General features: G+C 40.0%; 1 pseudogene; it reads left to right on the top strand.

Annotated features, from left to right (window-relative positions):
* The first annotated feature begins 591 nt into the window (after positions 1 to 591).
* On the top strand, positions 592 to 9,872 carry LOC114489480 (annotated as a pseudogene).
* Positions 9,873 to 19,057: the final 9,185 nt, after the last annotated feature.

The following is a 19,057-nucleotide window of genomic DNA, read 5'->3' on the forward strand; positions in this document are numbered from 1 at the left end:
TACTGAGTACATGGTATTAGGAGAAATACCTATAGTGATATCCTTCCCAAATGAGTGCAAAAAAGGGGTGGTGTAAAAAATCCGCACCTCAAACTAAGAACAGAAAGTCAGTCAGGGCATGAATTCATAGCTATATTTCTCAAACTTCTGTTTAACAGTTTTTCTTTTTCCAGGTAAACCATTAACTTAAGAAAAGAAAACCATTAAAAGTAAAACAAGGTGTGCAATGTAGCTCTGGGAACATAAAAGAAAACTCAAGGCATAGAGAAAGAAAGATCTTCAACCATAAATGATATTCAGATCACAGAGAAAGAAAGTTTCCAGTCATAAATAGTAAGTCACATGATAAGAAAGCAGGTTGCAGTCATAAATGATAATAGAGAAGGAAAGGTATCAATGAATAAATGCTAACTCATGTGATCAACTTTTCCAGTCATAAATGATAACTCAGGTGATAAAAACAAGTTTTCCTGTCACAGTGAGAATTCTGGTGATAACAAAGGTTCCTGCGGCGGTGTCGGGGGGGCGGGGGGGGGAAGGGCCACTGGCCCTGGCCTGCTGCTTCAGGGAGGGGCTCGGCAGTGGCCACCAGGCCTGTCGCTTTTCCAGGGGCCACTCCTCCTGCCAGCCTGATGAGATGCTGCCAGTAGCATGACACCAATTCCTGTCTGGCTCTTGGGTGCTACTCTGAACAGTGTCACCCTTTATACCAGAAAGCTGGTGGGCACTACGGGGAAAAAACAAAATTAAAAGAAAGTGGAGGAAGTGCTAGAAAAGGAGGAAGAGGAATATGTGGTGGGAGAAGTTCTTGACGGTGGAGTAGTAAAGGGCAAAGTGGAGTAGCTCCTCAAGGGGAAGAGGGTTCTCCATGAGGGCCACACGTGGGAGCCAGAAGAGAGCCCGGACTGTGCCCACTTCATTGCCAAGTTTCTACAGTCACAGAAAACAGCCCACGAGGGAGAGAAATCAGAGGGAGGTGAGCACAATGCTGGCTCTGACTCTGAAGAAAAAGGAGAGGAGAGCAAGCCCAAAATGAAAGGAGAGTCAGAAAAGCAATGAGGCCCTGGCAAGTGTGGCCCAGTGGATTGAGCTCTGGCCTGTGAACCAAAGAGTCACGGGTTCGATTCCCGGTTACGGCACATGCCTGGGTTGCAGGCCAGGTCCCCAGTGCAGGGGCGGGGGTTGTGCAAGAAGCAACAACACATGGGTGTTTCTCTCCCTCTCCCTACCCCTCTGTCTAAAAGTAAATAAATAAAATCTTTAAAAAAATAGAAAAAGAAAAGAAAAGCAATGAGGCTTTGCCTGGGGTTTGGAGCTGGTGTGAATTATTGGAGCTACAGACTCTAGTGGAGAACTCATGTTCCTAATGAATTGGGAAAAGTGACCTGGACGAGGCTGACCTGGTCCCTGCCAAAAAGCCATGGTCAAGTGCTACCAGGTTGTCATATCCTTGTATGAGGAAAGGCTGATGTGGCATTCCTACCACTTGGAGGGTGATGGCAGAAAAGATGACAAGAGTCACATGCCCCTGTCACATTTGGCTGTGGTTTTCAAGTGGGAAATGAGTTCTACTTGTCCTGACACTATAAAGTGGCTTGAGAAAGTGTTCTTTGCAGAGCCAGTACAGTTTCTGTGCCCTGCAGCAGGTCAAGGGCTGTGTAGGGGAAGGAGGACATGGGTTCCAAGGCAACTCATTCTGCACTTTACTGAGGAAAGCAAAGAGCCTTCTGGGAAGGACGAAACCTGCAGAATGGCTGTGTGGGAGAGCAAAGAGATTTTGCAGATCTTCAAATAGCATTCCTACAGCACACAGCCTTCGTCCTACCACGTGTTAACTCTGCATTTTTACAGCATAGAGCATGTGTGCAGATTTCTGGCTATTACTGTGTATTATTTGGGGGTGAAAGGGATGGGGTGGGAAGGAAGGGCAATGGGTAAGATTCTTTTTGTTAAAACTTGGGGCCTGACTGGGGAAATGAAAAATGAGTAATTTGAGGCATGAGTAAAATGAGTACGGGTGATTCGGTTCTGTGTCCAGAATATTTTATGTTTTGCAAAATATGTCATTGGCAATGTAAATGAGGACTGTGAGAAGCTGTTTAAAAGCTGCGAAAGCCAAGGCATTCTATGCCTGAGCTGAATGCTGTTGGTAACAAAGGACTAAGCTAGTTGATCAGTTACCAAAGCTGCCCTTTGGGGGATGGAAACTGGTTGAGGAGGGAACTTCTTCTATTGGAGCATATATGTAGGCAGATCATTCTGTCTTAGAGGTGCTAATTCTTGAAACTAGCAAGAAGACCCTTTCTTTCCAGTTATGAAGTTGTAAATATTAGCTTGTCCATCCAAACCACTGGCTGAGGTATTTGGAGAGGGTAAGAGGGTGGCATAAGAGGTGTGCAAGTAAAGAGAAATGCCCAGGCACTTAGGGTAGAAAATTCTTGGACCCTCTCTGTTTGCTGAACATTGAACTATTCATGGCAAGATGCAGTCATTGACAACACAAGCTCACCAAATCACTTCAGGAGTTGAAATGTTTCAAAAGCTGTGGTCTCAGGAGAAGATTAAACTTTCATACTGGGGCAGTAGTTCACTTTAAAACACAAAATGAAAAAAAATTCTTCTTTAATCCTAAGAATTATTTAATACCCAAAATGCTGTCTTAAATCATGAGATCCGTCAGACTTGATGTCAACTAGTCCTGCAGCTAGAACCTCATTGTAAAATCTTTTTAGGCCTGTGTTAGGTTTTTATGAAACCTTTGTTTAAATGTAAACTTCATACCACAGTGTTAGTTTTTGTCTTAATAAAACTATATAGATTTATTTTACTTTTTAATTATATTTTATTGATTATGCTATTATAGTTTTCCCAATTTCCCCCCTTTATTTCCCCCTCCACCCTGTATCCCCCAATCCTCCAGCATCCCCCCTTAGTTCATGTCCATGGGTTGTACATATAAGTTCTTTGAGTTCTCTTATCCTATACCATTTTTGACCTCTCCCTGTCTATTTTATGCCTACTAATTATGTTTCTTCTTCCCTGTACCTTTTCCCCCTATTCCTCCCCTCCCCCTCCCCACTGAAAACCCTCCACATGATGTACATTTCTCTGATGCTGTTCCTGTTCTAGTTGTTTGCTTAGTATTTTTTTAGGTTCATTTATTGATAGTTGTGAGTTTGTTGTCATTTTACTGTTCATGTTTTTGATCTTCCTTTTCTTAGATAAGTCCCTTTAACATTTCATATAATTGGCTTGGTGACGATGAACTTCTTTAACTTGACCTTATCTGGGAAGTACTTTATCTGCTCTTCCATTCTAAATGATAGCTTTGCTGGAGAGAGTAATCTTAGATGTAGGTCCTTGCCTTTCATGACTTCAAATACTTCTTTCCAGCCCCTTCTTCCCTGCAAGGTTTCTTTTGAGAAATCAGCTGACAGTCTTATGGGAACTCCTTTGTAGGTAACTCTTTCCTTTCCTCTTGCTGCTTTTAAGATTCTCTCTCTGTCTTTAACCTTGGGTAACTTAATGATGATGTGCCTTGGTGTGTTCCTCTTTGGGTCCAACTTCTTTGGGATTCTTTGGGCTTCCTGGACTTCCTGAAAATCTATTTCCTTCGCCAAATTAGAGTTGTCCTTCATTACATGTTCAAATAATTTTTCAATTTCTTGCTGTTGTTCTTCTCCTTCTGGCACCCCTACAATTCAGATATTGGAATGTTTCAGGTTGTCCCAGAGGTTTGTAAGACTCTCTTCACTTTTTTGAATTCTTTTTTCTTCATTCTGTTACAGTTGGATGTTTATTTCTTCCTTTTGTTCCAAATCATTGATTTGAGTCCTGTTTTCCTTCCTGTCACTGTTGGTTCCCTGAATATTTTGCTTTATTTCATTTTGGGTAGCTTTCATTTGTTCTTTCATTTTTCGACCAAGCTCAATCAGTTGTGTGAGCATTTTGATTACCAGGGCTTTAAACTCTCCAGCAGATAGGTTGGCTATATCATCATTACTTGGCTCTCTTTCTGAGGTTTTGCTCTGTTCTTTCATTTTGGTGCACCTGATAAGTTGTAAGGGTGCGGGGCCTTAGGTAATCACCCATGCAGGGCAAACCTCCTTTCCACAATGTGGCGCTGCCTGTGGGGGAGGGGCCAGAGAGGGAACAGTGGGACTGGCCCACTCATCTCTAGTGCACTTTGCAATAAATTCCCATGTGAGACTGAGAGTTTCTCCCACTGTGGCAACTGCCATAGTCCACAGCCACCTCTGAGTCTCAGTTTTCCCTTAAGTCAGCCCCTCCTTCACAGCCTGCCGCCGTGCCGCAGCCAGTCCCACCTGCAAGGTCCGCAGCCTCACCGAGGTTTCTCTCCATCTGCTTCCTTAAAGGTCTGATTGGTCTGATTGATTTTTTTTCTTTAATTCCATGGTCTTAGAGTTCCATGAAGTTTGATTTTCTGGTGCTTCTGGTTGTTTATTGATTTTATATTGGTCGTAATCTTCCTTTTGGTTGTTCGAGGAAGTGAAGGGTTTCTACCCATGCCTCCGTCTTGGCCAGAACTCTATATAGATTTATTTCAAAAAGCTTCCTAGTTCAAGTGATAACGAGGTGAGAGGGAAAGAAAGGTTTCCAGACACTAATGATACTCATCAGATAAGGAGAGCATGCATCCAGTATTAATAACTTGGATGATAGGGACAGTTTCCAGCCATAAATGATAACTCAGGTGGTAAAGGTTTTTCATTAATAAACTTTAAGTCAGCTGATAGAGCATAAAGGCTTTCAGTAATAAATAAGTCAGGAGATAGAGAAGGAGGTTTCATGTCATAAATGATAAGGGAAGTAAGAGAGAAGGAAGGATTCTATGCATGAATGATAACTCATGTGATAAAAAGAAGTTTTTAGTGATAAATGATAACTCAGGTGATATAAAGAGAGGGGTCCCAGTCATGAAGAATAAATTAGGTGACAGAAAAGAAAGATTTCTAGTTACAAATGACAAACTGTGTATGAGAGAGAAAAAAAGCTTCTGATATACATAATTCAGGTAATAGAGAAAAAAAGATTTCCAGTCATAAATGATTAACTAAGGAGATAAAGAAAAACGTTTTCTATTTATAAACAATTACTTAATTGGCAGAGAATGACTCAGTCATAAAAGGTAAGTCAGATGATAGAGAAAGAGTTTTCCAATTATAAGTTATAACTATGATAGAGAAAGAATGCTTCAAGTTATAAATAGTAACTCATGGGATAGAGAAAAAAGTTTCGAGTCATAAAAGGTAGGCGAAGTTATAGACAAGGAAGGCTTCAAGATACAAATGATAACTACATGATAGAGAAAGTAAAGTTTCCAGTCATAAATAGTAATTCAGGTGATAAAGGAAGAAGATTCCTATTTTTTAAAAAAACTAAAGTGATAGAGAAAGAAAGATTTCCAGTCATAAAAAGGTAGAAAAAGAAAAGTTTCCAATAATTGATAATAGCTCAAGTGATAGGAAAAAAATGTTCTTTTTCCTCACACAACTCCACTCCAGGAAGACAAACAACCCAATTAAAAATGGGCAAAGGACTTGAACAGACACTTCTCCAAGGAGGACATACAGAGGGCCCAGAGACACATGAAAAGATGCTCAGCATCACTAGCCATCAGAGAGATGCAAATTAAAACCGCAATGAGATACCACTTCATACCGGTTATAATAGCCATCATAAACAAATCAACAAAAAACAAGCAATGGTGAGGATGTGGAGAAAAGGGAACCCTAGTGCACTGTTGGTGGGAATGCAGACTGGTGCAGCCACTGTGGAAAACAGTATGGAATTTTCTCAAAAAACTAAAAATGGGACTGCCTTTTGACCCACCAATTCCACTGCTGAGATTATACTATGAGTCTATTTCTGTTCTGCTTGTTCATTTATTTTGTTTTTTAGATACCACATATATGTGAAATCATATGACATTTGTCCTCCTGTCTGACTTACTTCACTCAGCACAATACCCTCTAGGTCTATCCATGTTGTTGCAGATTGCAAGATTTCATTCTTGTTTACGGCTGAGTCATATTCCATTGTACACGTATGTACCACTTCTTTATCCATTTGTCTATTAATGGACACTTAGTTTGCTTCCATATCTTAGTTATTCTAAGTAATACTGTAATGAACATATAAATGTATATGTCTTTTTGATTTACTATTTTGGGGTTTCTTTGGGAAAATACACAGAAGTGAAATTGTTGGGTCCTTCTTTGTCTCTTGTTATAAAACTTTGTTTTAAAGTTCACTCTGACTGGTATAAATATTGCTATGCCATCTTTTTTGTTGTTTGTTTGTTTCCATTTTCATGAAATATCTTTTTCCATTCCTTTACTTTCAGCCTATGTGTGTCTTTCTATCTGAAGTGAGTCTCTTGTAGACAGCATATGTAAACATCTTGTTTTTTATCCATTAAGTTTCCATATGTCTTTTGATTGGAGCACTTAGTCCATTTGCATTTAAAATAATTATTGATAGCTATGCCTTTATTGACATTTTATTATTATCTTTTTTTCCTTCTTAAATAAGAACCTTTAACATTTCTTGTAATACTGGTTTGGTACAGATGAACTCCTTTAGCTTTCTTTTTCTTTCTTTTTTTTAAATCTGGGAGCTTCTTTCTCTGTTCTTCAATTCTAAATGATAGCTTTACAGGGTAAAGTAATCTTGGTTGTGGGTCCTTGCTTGTCATCACTTTGAGCATTTCTTGCTAATCCCTTCTAGCCTGCAAACTTTCTGTTTAGAAATCATCTGACAGTCTTATGGGAGCTCCCTTGTAGATAACTAACTGCCTTTTTTTTCTTGCTGCTTTTAAGATTCTCTTTGTCTTTAACCTTTAGCATTTTGATCATGGTGTGTCTTGGTGTGGGCCTCTTTGGGTTCATCTTGTTAGGTACTCTGTGCTTCCTGGACTTGTATGTCTATTTCATTCACCAGGTTAAGGATGTTTTCTATCATTTTTTCACATAGGTCTCCCTTCCTTCCTTCCTTCCTTCCTTTTTTTGGAAATGTGGTATTTTTAAAAAGTATATTTTATTGACTATGCTATTTCAGTTGTCCTATTCTTTTTCTCTCCCCTTTATTCTCCTCTGCCCTGCACCCCTCTCCCACCAGCATTTCCCCCCAACTTAGTTCATGTCCATGGGTTGCACATATAAGTTCTTTGGCTTCTTCATTTCCTATACTAGTCTTAATCTCCCCGTGTCTATTTTGTACCTGCCAATCATTCTTCTTATTCCCTGTACCTTTCCCCCATTTTCCTCCCACAACTGATAACCTTCCATGTGATATCCATTTCTCTGCTTCTGTTCCTGTTCTAGTTGTTTGCTTACTTTGTTTTTTTTTTAGGTCCACTTGTTGATAATTGTGAGTTTGTTGTCATTTTACTGATCACAGTTTTGATCTTCTCCTTTTTCTTAGATAAATCCTTTTAACATTTCATATAATAAGGGTTTGGTGATGATAAACTCCCTTAACTTGACCTTATCTGGGAAGCACTTTATCTGCCCTTCCATTTTAAATGATAGCTTTGCTGGATAGAGTAATCTTGTATATAGGTCCTTGCCTTTCATGACCTTGAATACTTCTTTCCAGTCCCTTCTTGCCTGCAAAATTTCTTTTGAGAAATCAGCTGATAGTCTTATGAGAACTCCTTTGTAGGTAACTCTCTCCTTTTCTCTTGCTGCTTTTAAGATTATCTCCACCCTGGCTGGTGTAGCTCAGTGGATTGAGTGTGGGCTACAAACCAAAGTGTTGTAGGTTCGATTCCCAGTTAGGGTACATGCCTGGGTTGCAGGCCATGACCCCCAGCAACCGCACATTAATGTTTCTCTCTCTCTTTCTCCCTCCCTTCCCTCTCTAAAAATAAATAAATAAAATATTTTTTTAAAAAAGATTATCTCCTTATCTTTAATCTTGAGTAATTTAATTATGATTTGTCTTGGTGTGCTCCTCCTTGGGTTTAACTTTTTTAGGACTCTGAGCTTCCTGGACTTGCATGTCTAGTTCCTTTGCCAGATTGGGGAAGTTTTTCTTCATTATTTTTTCAAATAAGTTTTCAATTTCTTGGTCTTCCTCTTCTTCTTCTGGCACCCCTATGATTTGGATGTTGGAAAGTTTAAAGTTGTCCTGGAGGTTCCTAAGCCTCTCCCCATTTAAAAAAAATATTTCTTCATTCTGTTCCGGTTGGATGTTTATTTCTTCCTTCTGTTCCAAATTATTGATTTGAGTCCTGGTTTCCTTCCCTTCACTGTTGGTTCCCTGTATATTTTGCTTTATTTCACTTTATATAGCCTTCACTTCTTTCTTTAATTTGTGTCCATACTCAGTCATTTCTGTGAGCATCCTGATCACCAGTGTTTTGAACTCTGCATCTGATAGGTTGGCTATCTCCTCATTGCTTAGTTCTTTTTCTGGAGTTTTTATCTGTTCTTTCATTTGGGCCATATATCTTTGTCTAGGTGCTCCTGTTACATAATAAGGGGTGGAGTCTTAAGTATCAACCAGGGTGGGGCAACCCACTTCGCTGTGTTGTGGTGCTGTGTTGGAGAGGGGTCAGAGAAGGAACATTGCTGTTTGCTTGGCTCTCACCCCACTTTCAGTCACTTCCCCAGCTACCCACAAGTGAATTGAGCCTTTCTGGTGCTGATTCCTAGGTGGATGTGTTTGAGTACATTCTAGGACCCCATTGGTTCCTCCAATGGCCTCTCTGGAGAGGTTGGGAGTTTCTCTTGCCACTGCAACCACCACAGGTTTTTACAGCCAGAGATTTTGAGGCTTTATTTCCCTGCACTGGAACCCTGGGTTGCATGGTCTGTCTTGCTCCACAGTTGTTCCTCCCAGTTTACCTGTACATGAATGTGGGACCATCTGTTCCACCAGCCAGCACCTTGTCATGTGTCCTCTCCACCCCAGCTGGCTGTCTCTGCCCCTCCTACCAGTCTAGATGAATATTTCTTCTTTAACTCCTTGGTTGTCAGACTTCCATACAGTTTGATTTTCTGGCAGTTCTGGTTGATTTTGTTTTTAAATTGGTTGTTTTCCTTCCTTGGTTGTGTGAGGAAGTGAAGCATATCTACCTATACCTCCATCTTGCCCTATTTTTTATTGTTTTTTTTTTTCTTTTTGCTGTTCTGATTAGGTTTTTTCTGCTTCCTTGTCTTCCAAATCTCTGATTTGATCCTGTGTTCCTTCTCCTCCACTGCTGATTCCCTATAATGTATTCTTCATTTAAGTTAGTATATTCTTTACTTCTGACTGTTTTATTTTGTTTTATTTCTCCATTTTTATGTTTCTATTTCTTTGTTCAAGTTCTCACTAAGTTTATCTATTTTTCCTCTATGTACATTGAACATTCTTACAATCATTGTTTTTTTGATGGATTTTTTTAGATTTTTATTTATTTATTTTTAGAGAGGGAAGGGAGGGAGAAAGAGAGAGAGAGAAACATCAATGTGCAGTTGCTGGGGGCTGTGGCCTGCAACCCAGGCATGTGCCCTGACTGGGAATCCAACCTGCGACACTTTAGTTCTCAGCCTGTGCTCAATCCACGGAGCTATGCCAGCCAGGGCTACAATCATTGTTTTGAACTTTGCTTGTTTCCATTTTGTTTAGTTCTTTTTCTGGAGTTTTGTTTTGTTCTTTCATTTTTCCTCCTCATTTTGGCTGCATTTCTGTGTTTATTTTTATGCATTAGGTAGAGATCCTATGTCTCCCAGGCTTGATAGAGTGGTCCAATATAGTAGCTGTCCTGTAGGGTCCTGTGGCACAGCCTCTCCAATCACTAGAGATGGGCATTCCAAATGCATCCCCTCTGTGAGCTGTGTATACCCTCCTGTTGCAGTTGAGCCTTGATTGTTATTGGCAGCTCAATGGGAAAGCTTTATCTCCCAGGCTAATTGGCTGTGAGGACCAGCTTCAACCACCATTGAGGATCAGCTGTGCAGGGGCCAATCTTATGGAGCAGGACTTACTGCAGCTGGGCTCTGGTGCCTACTGAGTCTGCCCCTTGACAGTGTACCTTTTGGAGGAGGTTGCTTCGTGCTTCAATGTGGTCTGAAGCTGTTCACAGGGTGCACTGTCTCTGGAGCCTTTTTGGAGGTACAGGTGAGGTCAACTGTGCCCCACCAGTGTCACTCAGAATGAGCTACAAAGCAATCTGCAGATGGCTGATACTTGTGCTGGACTTGGAGGTGCCCAGGAGAAGCCAAGCTGCAAACCAAGACCAGCTGCCACTAGTGCTGGGCCTGGGGTCACTTAGCAAGATGTACACAGCAGGCTGAAGCCAGATCCTGCTTGTTTGAGAGATTTTAGGAAAGTCTGAAGCATAAACCAAGACAGGCAATTTGCATGGCAAAGCCACTGAAAACAGCCTGTGTGGACCCACAAGTTGGGTAAGGCAGGGTCTCAGAAAATTACTAAGGTCAGGTGAACAGTGATAGTCATGTTGATGGAGGCTCAGATATGGTACCTCCCTGCTGGCTCTGTGGGACAAATGTCCATTAAAGGAACAATGGCTTATGCCAGCACTTCTGTCTGGGAGAAAGCTGCCCCCCATTTCTTTCTCTCCCCAATGCCAGATTACTCACTTCCTCCTTGTATGTTCCTGCTGCCCCACCACTGGAACTCAGAGGGAGTGAGGCTGAAAATGTCTATGTATAGGCCCTGTAAGAGGAATTGCCTGGACTCCAAAAGCCCCCCATCTCACTCAGCTACAATTCAAGCCTGTTTTTAAAGCCACAAGTTATGGGGACTTCTCTTCCTGGCACTGGAACTCTGCACTGTGGGTTCTGATGTGAAGCTGGGACTCCTTGCTTCTCATGCAGGACTTCTGCAGCAGATATTCCTCCTGAGTTTTATCTGATATATGTGAGTACATGACCAGCCTACTCTGCATTTTTGCCCCTCCTTCCAGTCTCGATGTGGCTTCTTCTGTATATCCTTAGTTGTAGGACTTTTGTTCAGCTGGACTCCAGGTGGTTCTGAAAAGCGGTTGTTCTATAGTTTAGTTGTGATTTTGATATGGTTGTGGGAAGATTCCAAAAATGTTTCAATCATAAAAAATAACAGGTTTAAAAATAAAAGTATCCAAGCATAAATGATAAGTCACATGATGAAGAAAAAAGTAGCCAGTCATAAACTATAACTCAGGTTATAGAAAAAGAAGATTTGTTAGTCATAATAATATATCAAAAGATATAGAAAGAAAAATTTTCAGTCATGAGTGATATATAAGATGATAAAGTAATTTCTAATCATATAACCAATGTGAGAAAAACAGATTTTCTAGTCATAAATGGGAACCATGATGATAGAGGTTCTATCATAAATGATAATTCATTATAGAAATGACAATTCATTAATAGAAAAATTTTAAAAAACTTAGTCACAAATGGTCACCACGGTCATAGAAACAAAATTTTCCAGCCTTATATGATAACTCAGGTGATAGAGAATGAAAGGTTTCCTGCCATAAGTGGTAATTCATATGATAGAGAAATAATGTATTAAGTCCAAAATGTCAAGTGATAAAGAAAATTCCTAGTCATAAATGATTTCAGATGTAAAGAATGTTTTCAGTCATAAATGGTAACTCAGGTTATAGAGGAGGAATGTTTCAAGTCATAAATGATAGATAACTCAAGTGGTAAATAATATTTATAGTCACATGATAATTTAAGGGATAGAAAACAAAATATTTTTAGTCACAAATGATGATTCAGACTATTACAGGTGAAGGTTTTCCATCAAAAATGATAACTAAGATTACAGAGAAAAAATGTCTGTCATAAATGACAACTCAGATTATAGAAGAATAAAGCTTTCAGTCATAAATAATAAATAAGGTGATAGAGAAACATTTCCAGTCATCTATGACCATTAAGTTGACAGAGAATAAAATGTTTTCAGTTATAAATGATAACTCATGTGATTGAGAAGGTTTTCATTCATAAATGAAATAATACCTCAGGTTATAGAAGAAGGTTTCTAGTGATAAATGATAACATGTTATAGAGGGAAAAGGTTTTCTGATAGAGAAAAAATCATTTTCAGTCATAAATGGTAACTCAGGTGATAATAAGCAACACTACCAGTCAATAAGAACTCAGGTGATAGAGCACAAATTGTTTTCAGTCCTAAATGATAATTCTGGTTATACTGGATGAAGATTTTCAATCATAAATGACAACTGAGGAAATAGAGGAAGAATATGTCCAGTCAAAAATAACTCAGATAATAGAGAAATAAGATTTCAAGTCATAAATGATAATTCAGGCTAGAGAAAACAAATGTTTCCAGGCATAACTCAAGTTATAGAGAAAATCTGTTTCAGTCATAAATGATAAATCAGCTTATAGAGCAAGAATGTTTCCCGTCCTAAGTGATAATTCATATGATAGAAAACAAAATGTGTTCAGTAATAAATACCCCAGCTTTCAGAGGAAGACAGTTTTCAGTCATCAATGATAACACAGGTGATAGAGAACAAAGAGTTTTCAGTCATACATGGCACCTCAGATGATTGAGAAAGAAGATGCCCTGTCAAAAAAGATAACGCATTGTATAGGAAGACAGTTTCTGGTTATAAATAACTAGGATTATAAACAACAAAATGTTTTTAGTCATAAATGATAACTCAAGTTATAAAGGAAGAAGGTTTTCAGTCATAAATAACAACTCTGGTTATAGGGGAAGAATGTTTCCAGCCATAAATTATACCTCAGGTGATAGAGATACATTTCAGCTCTAAATGACAATTAAGGTGATAGAGAACAAATATTTTCAGTCATAAGTCATAGCTCATGTGATAGAGAAGCATTCCCAGTCATAAATGATAATTCAGGCAACAGAGAACAGATTGTTTTCAGTCATATATAATAACTTGGGTGATAGTTGAAGAGTGTTTTCAGTCATAAATGATATTTCAGGTTATAGAGAAAAATTTCCAGGCATAAATAATAATTCAGGTGATAGATAAGAAATGTTATCAGTCATACACAATAATTCAGATTGATAAGAAAGGTTTTCAGTTATAAGTGATACTGAGGCTATAGAGAAAGAAAGTTTCTAGTCATAAATTATAATACAAGTGACAGAACATAATTGCTTCAGTCATAAATGGTAAAGTTATTTGAAAAGAATGATTCTATTCATAAATGAAAACACAGATGACAGAGGAACAACATATTCAATAATAAATTATAATTCAGACTAGACTGGAAAAACTATTTTCAGTAATAAAGGATAACTCAGGTTATAATGCAAGGAGGTTTTAAGTCATAACAATAAACCAGGTGATAGCAGAAGAATGTTTCCTATTATAAATTATAACTTAGGTAATAGAGAAACATTTCTAGTCATAAATAATAATTGAGGTGATAAAGGACAAAATGTTTTCAGTCATAAATAATAACTCAGGTAATAATGGAAGAAGGTTTTTGGTCATAAATAATGAGTCAGGTTATAGAAAAAGAATGTTTTCAGTCATAAATGATAACTCAGGTTATAGAGGAAAAATGTTTCCTTCATAATTTATAACTCAGTTCACAGAGAAACATATACAGTAACAAATGATAATTGAGATGATAAAGCAAAAAATGTTTTTAGTCATAAAGAATAATTCAGATCATTGAGGAAAAATGTTTCCTATCATAAATGCTGACATAGGTGATAGAGAAACAACATTTCCAGTCAAAAATTATAATTAAGATGATAGAGGACAAAATGTTTTCAGTCATAAATTGTAGCTCAGGTTATACCAAAAATGGTTTCCAGTCACAAATGATAATTCTGGAAAAAGAAAACAATTTTTTTAAGTTTTCAATCATAAATAACAATACCTGGCTGGTGTAGCTCAGTGGATTGAGCGCGGGCTGTGAACCAAAGAGTCGCCAGTTCGATTCCCAGTCAAGGCTCTTCCCTGGGTTGCAGGCCAGGTCCCCAGTGGGGGCCACGTGAGAGGCAACCACACATTGACGTTTCTCTCCCTCTCTTTCTCCCTCCCTTCCCCTCTCTAAAAATAAAATAAAATAATAATAATAATAATAAACATTTCCAGTCATAAATGGTATTTAAGATTATAGAGAATAAAATGTTTGGTCATAAGTGACAGCTCAGATGATAGAGGAAGAATGTTTTCAGTCATAAATAACCCAGGTGATAGAGAATTTTTTTGTTATAAATGAACTCAGGTGACATAGGAAAAATGTTTCTAATTATAAATAATAATTTAGGTTATAGGGGAAGAATGTTGCATGTCATAAATAATAAATAAATTGATAGAAAAATATTTTCATTCATAAGTGACAACTCAGTTGACAGAGAACAAAATGATTTTTGATATGTAATCTCTATTATATTTTATTTCTTTACCATTTAGTCCCCTTATACCTGCCTCCCCCCAGCAATCACCACCCTGTTGTCCATGGGTCCTTATTCTGTTTTGCTCGATCCCTCCATCCCATAACTACCCCTCCCCCACTAGCTATCATTTATTTTCCATCTATGAGTGTATCTCTGGTTTGCTTGTTAGTTCAGTTTGGAGAACAAAATGTTTTAAGTCATAAATTAGAGGGAGAATGAGATTAAGTCATGAGATTAGAGGGAGAATATTTCCTATCATAAATAATAACTCGGGTAGTAGAGGAAAAAGATTTCCATTCATAAATGTTATCTCAGGTAATAGAGAACAAAATGTTTTTAGTAATAAATTATAATTCAGATTGTGAGGTTTCCAGTCAAAAATCATAATTCAGGTGATAGAGAACAAAATGTTTTCAGTTGTATATGATAACTCAGGTGATAGAAGAATGTCTAAAGTTAAATAATAACTCAGGTGATAGAGATACATTTCCAGTCATAAATGATAATTCAGGTGATATAAAACATTTTCAATCATATGATAACTAAACATTCAGAGGAAGAAGATTTTCAGTCATAAGTGATAACTCAGGTGACTGAGAAACAAAAATTACAGCCATAAATAATAATTCAAGTGATAGAACAAAGTATTTTCAATCATAAGTAGTAACTCAGGTTATACAGGAGGAATGTTTTCCATCATAAATGACAACTCAAGTTATAGAGGAAAATTTTTTCAGTCATAAAAGATAACTCTGGTGATAGAGCAAAAATGTATCCAGCCATACATGATAACTCAGGTAAAAGTAAAATATTTCCAATTATAAGTGGTAATTCAGGTGATAGAAAACAAAATGTTCCCAGTCGTTTTTTTAATTCAAGTTACAGAGCAAGAATGATAACTCAGGTTATAGAGAACAACTGTTTTTAGTCATAAATGATAACAGGTTATAGAGAAAGAATGTCTCCTGTCATAAATCATAACTCAGGTGATAAACAATATTTCCAGTCATAAATGACAATTTAGGTGATTATAAACAAAATGATTCCAGTCATGTGATATCTCAAATTTTAGATGAAGAAGGTTTCTAGTCATAATATCTCAGGTCTTAGGGAATATAATGGTTTCACTCATAAATAATAACTCAGGTTATAGAAGAAGTATGTTTCCAGTCATAAATTATAACTCATGTGATAAACATTTCCAGTCATCAATTATACTTGAGGTGATGGAGCACAAAATGATTTCAGTTATAAATCATAACTCAGGTTATAGAGGAATTAGGTTCCCTGTAATAAATGATAACCCAGGAGAATATAATGTCTTCAATCAAATGATGTCAGGTGATAGAGAAGCATTTTCAGTCATAGATGATAATTCAGATAATAGAGAACAAAATGTTTTTAGTCATAAATGTAACTCAGATAATTGAGAAAGAGGGTTTCCAGCCTTAAATGATAACTCAGGTAATAGAGAAACAACATTTCTGGTCATAAATGATAATTCGGCTAAAAGAGAAAGTTTTTCAGTAGCAAAATCATGGTGATAGGAGTCCCAGCAAGTGCCAAAGAGAGTCACCACCTTCTCATCTGGAACTTCAGTTGTTGCCTTGTACTAGGTAGTTGAGCCTCCAAATCCAGGCCTCACTGGCCTTGTATGGCAGGAGTATGTAATCATCACATTCAGTTCTGGATATTATTTACTGCACTGTGCCTTCTCCACAGAAGGTGTGAGAAGAAGCATCAACCCAGAGGGAAGGTATGTGATGGCTAAACTCAGTGAGGTCAGTTCTTGTTCATAGCACAGGGGGTGGCAGTGTGGGGGCCACTTTCATCCACTCAGTCGGGCTTAGCCTGGGGAGGCTACATCACTTTCCACAAGTGGCTCAGGTTGTCTGTCCTCAAAAGCTCTATGTATCCCATCCCTTACTTCCACAGGCCACACTAACTCAAGGGAAGCTGGAAAAATGTGCTACATGATCAGGGATGGGACTTGGAGAACACCATCTCTGTCTGCCATCTCCTTGGCGAGTCCTCTCCAGCCCACCCTGTCATGCATCTCTACCTGCTTCTATGTCACCTCATTTTCCCCAGGGTTAGGGTCATCAGCTTATTGCAATAGCTCCCAGTTGTACCCAGAGTAATTTCCCCAAAGTTAGGCACTGGCTTTTCTACACCTCCACTCATAACCTGTGATCTCACCTATAAATAGAAACTAATCAACACAACTAACAAAAGAGCAAAAAAGAACAGAGACATGGAAATAACAAACTGACAGTGGCCAGAAGGGAGGGAGGAAGGGGATAATGGAGGAAAGAAGGGAAAAAGTCAAGTCAAGGAACATGTACAAAGGACCCATGGACAAGGACAATGGAGTGGGGATATCTTGGGGAGTAGGAGTTAGATGGGGCAAGGGAGAGCAATGGAGTGGGGTGTGGGAAATGGGGACAACTATAACTGAACAATTAAAAAAAAATAGAAAGAAAAGAAAGTGTCCAAAGAGAGAATAGGGCAAGTTAGAAAGTGATGTCTTAAAAAAACTATTTGAATTCTTATTTATTCTAAAATGTCTCATCCTTCCTTCATTTGGCATTACGGATTGTTCCAAATAGAATCTAGTTATTCTCCCCTGGGGGGAAAGAAAAGTATAACCTGCCCTGGCTAGTTCCCTCGGTTGGAGTGTCATTTTCCATACACCAAAAATGTTATGGGTTCCATCCCCAGTCAGGGTGCATAGGGGAGGCAACTGGTCAATGTTTCTCTTTCTTTCAGATCGATAAGCATATCCTTAGGTGAGGATTAAAAAAAAGCATAACCCTCTGCCAACTCTCTCTGGCCTCAAGGCCTGTGTGGATGAGGCCCAGGGCCACCTCTGTGAGCTGGGGTTGGTGTTACCAGGAGCTGACTGCAGCATTTCCCCTGCTCCATGTATCTATCACTGTATCTTTAAGATTGACACAGTTGGCAGTGATGACTGCCCCAAGTGGATCCTTGCCTGGGGATGAGAGCCATCCTAGTGGGGAAGGCCAAGTGGAAACCTCAGAAAACTCCACATGGGAGGCAGGGTGCAGGGTGCACCAGCCCTCAATGTTCAATAGCAGCCTGACCCTGGAGAAACTGAGGACCGTAGCATGACCACCAGACTCCCTCAGGCTTGGCTAAGCAGTGGTTCCATCAGCATATCCCTGCACCTCCACGTCAGGTGTGGCCTCATGGCTGCAGCGCCCCATGGGGGTCAGGTCCATGGCTCATGCCCACCAATTTGGAGCACTCAGACAGGACCAGATGTGGTCACATGCACATGTTCCCTGGATGGTACTCAGTCTCCCCAGACTTGAGTAGACCTTGTGGACTTCCTGGGGACAGTGCCCTGGCCCACGTCACTAATGAGGAATTAGTGGCCCACACCAGGAACACAGCTACACCCACCCCTTCACAAACCTGTTTCTCATGGGCAGGGCAACCCATCCCTATCCTTGCCCTGGGCCAACGGCAACATCTAGCCTTGCCAGGCAATGTGCATCTCAGGGATTTTCACTGCATCTCAGAAAGTGCCCATGGCAGCCAACGCAGGGTCAAGAGCCTGGGTCTTGTGTCCTCTACCTGGGGGCCCAGGTATGACCCACCCCCATACCTTGGCCTTCCCATCAGAAGCAGGTGCCTCTTCTGGGAGGACGGGTGGGTATAGGGATGGCCTATGTCTCTTCTCTTTACACAGGTCTAGTGAGCTAGGTCCTGAGAAGGAATGATGTGCTGAGAGCACTTGTGTTCCTGTGCTACCCTGTCCCCTCCCCTGCAGACACACACACACACACACACACACACACGCAGATGTCCATCTCCATGAACTCAGGCACAGATACACATGTGCATACATATAAGCACATGGACATACACAACTTGTGGGGAAAGTAGAGGGGAGCCTCGGGGCCTGAACAGGAACACATGGCCTGGCTGGTCACCTCTGTTGAACTTGCTTTCTACCCTGGGGCCTTAGTGGGCCCTGAACTCCCTGGGTCACATCCCGTGGAGTGGTGTCGCCCTCTAGTGGATCACGTGTAGATGTGTCAGCCACACACAGAGCTCTAGAACCCACTTTCTGGGAAATGGTTCTAGATCTGGTAGATGGACCTCCCGCCCTCACACATCTCTCATCCTCAGCCAGCAGGGCCTGGACTCTAAGGCCCTGCCCCATCTCCTTCTGAGCTCTTGTCCCCCTGGCTGTCTCCTCTGCTGTGTCTGTTGCTTTATCCACAGCACCTGGGGCTCTCCCTCTCCTGCTGGGCCCCTTCCTTCCACCTGGATACCTGGACTTTGGGTATTTCAGCAGTAAACCCATAAAATAAAGTTGTTTCATGGTCCCTGTCCACTCCAGCCTCAATACTTAAGGCATGGAATGTCCCACCCCCTTCTTCCTTGGTGCCCACAAACCCCACCTTCACCCCCATTACAGGGTCTTTGGAAAACCAGAGAGCCAGACCCTGGCTCCAAGGCAGAAGAGACTGGATGTGTTTCTGGATCTGGCTAAGCCAAGGCTGGTAGACAGCACAGAGACAAAGCCCGTGTGGCCGTGGCTTTAGGAGTCTACCACCACGCAGCCTGAGAGCCCCTCCCCACAGCTGTGTGTGCAGTCCCCATAAAATGGCACAGTCTCTTCTGCCTTTATCCTCAA

The sequence above is a fragment of the Phyllostomus discolor genome, chromosome 3 (genome assembly GCF_004126475.2).
Source record: "Phyllostomus discolor isolate MPI-MPIP mPhyDis1 chromosome 3, mPhyDis1.pri.v3, whole genome shotgun sequence".
NCBI classification, from domain to species: Eukaryota; Metazoa; Chordata; class Mammalia; order Chiroptera; family Phyllostomidae; genus Phyllostomus; species Phyllostomus discolor.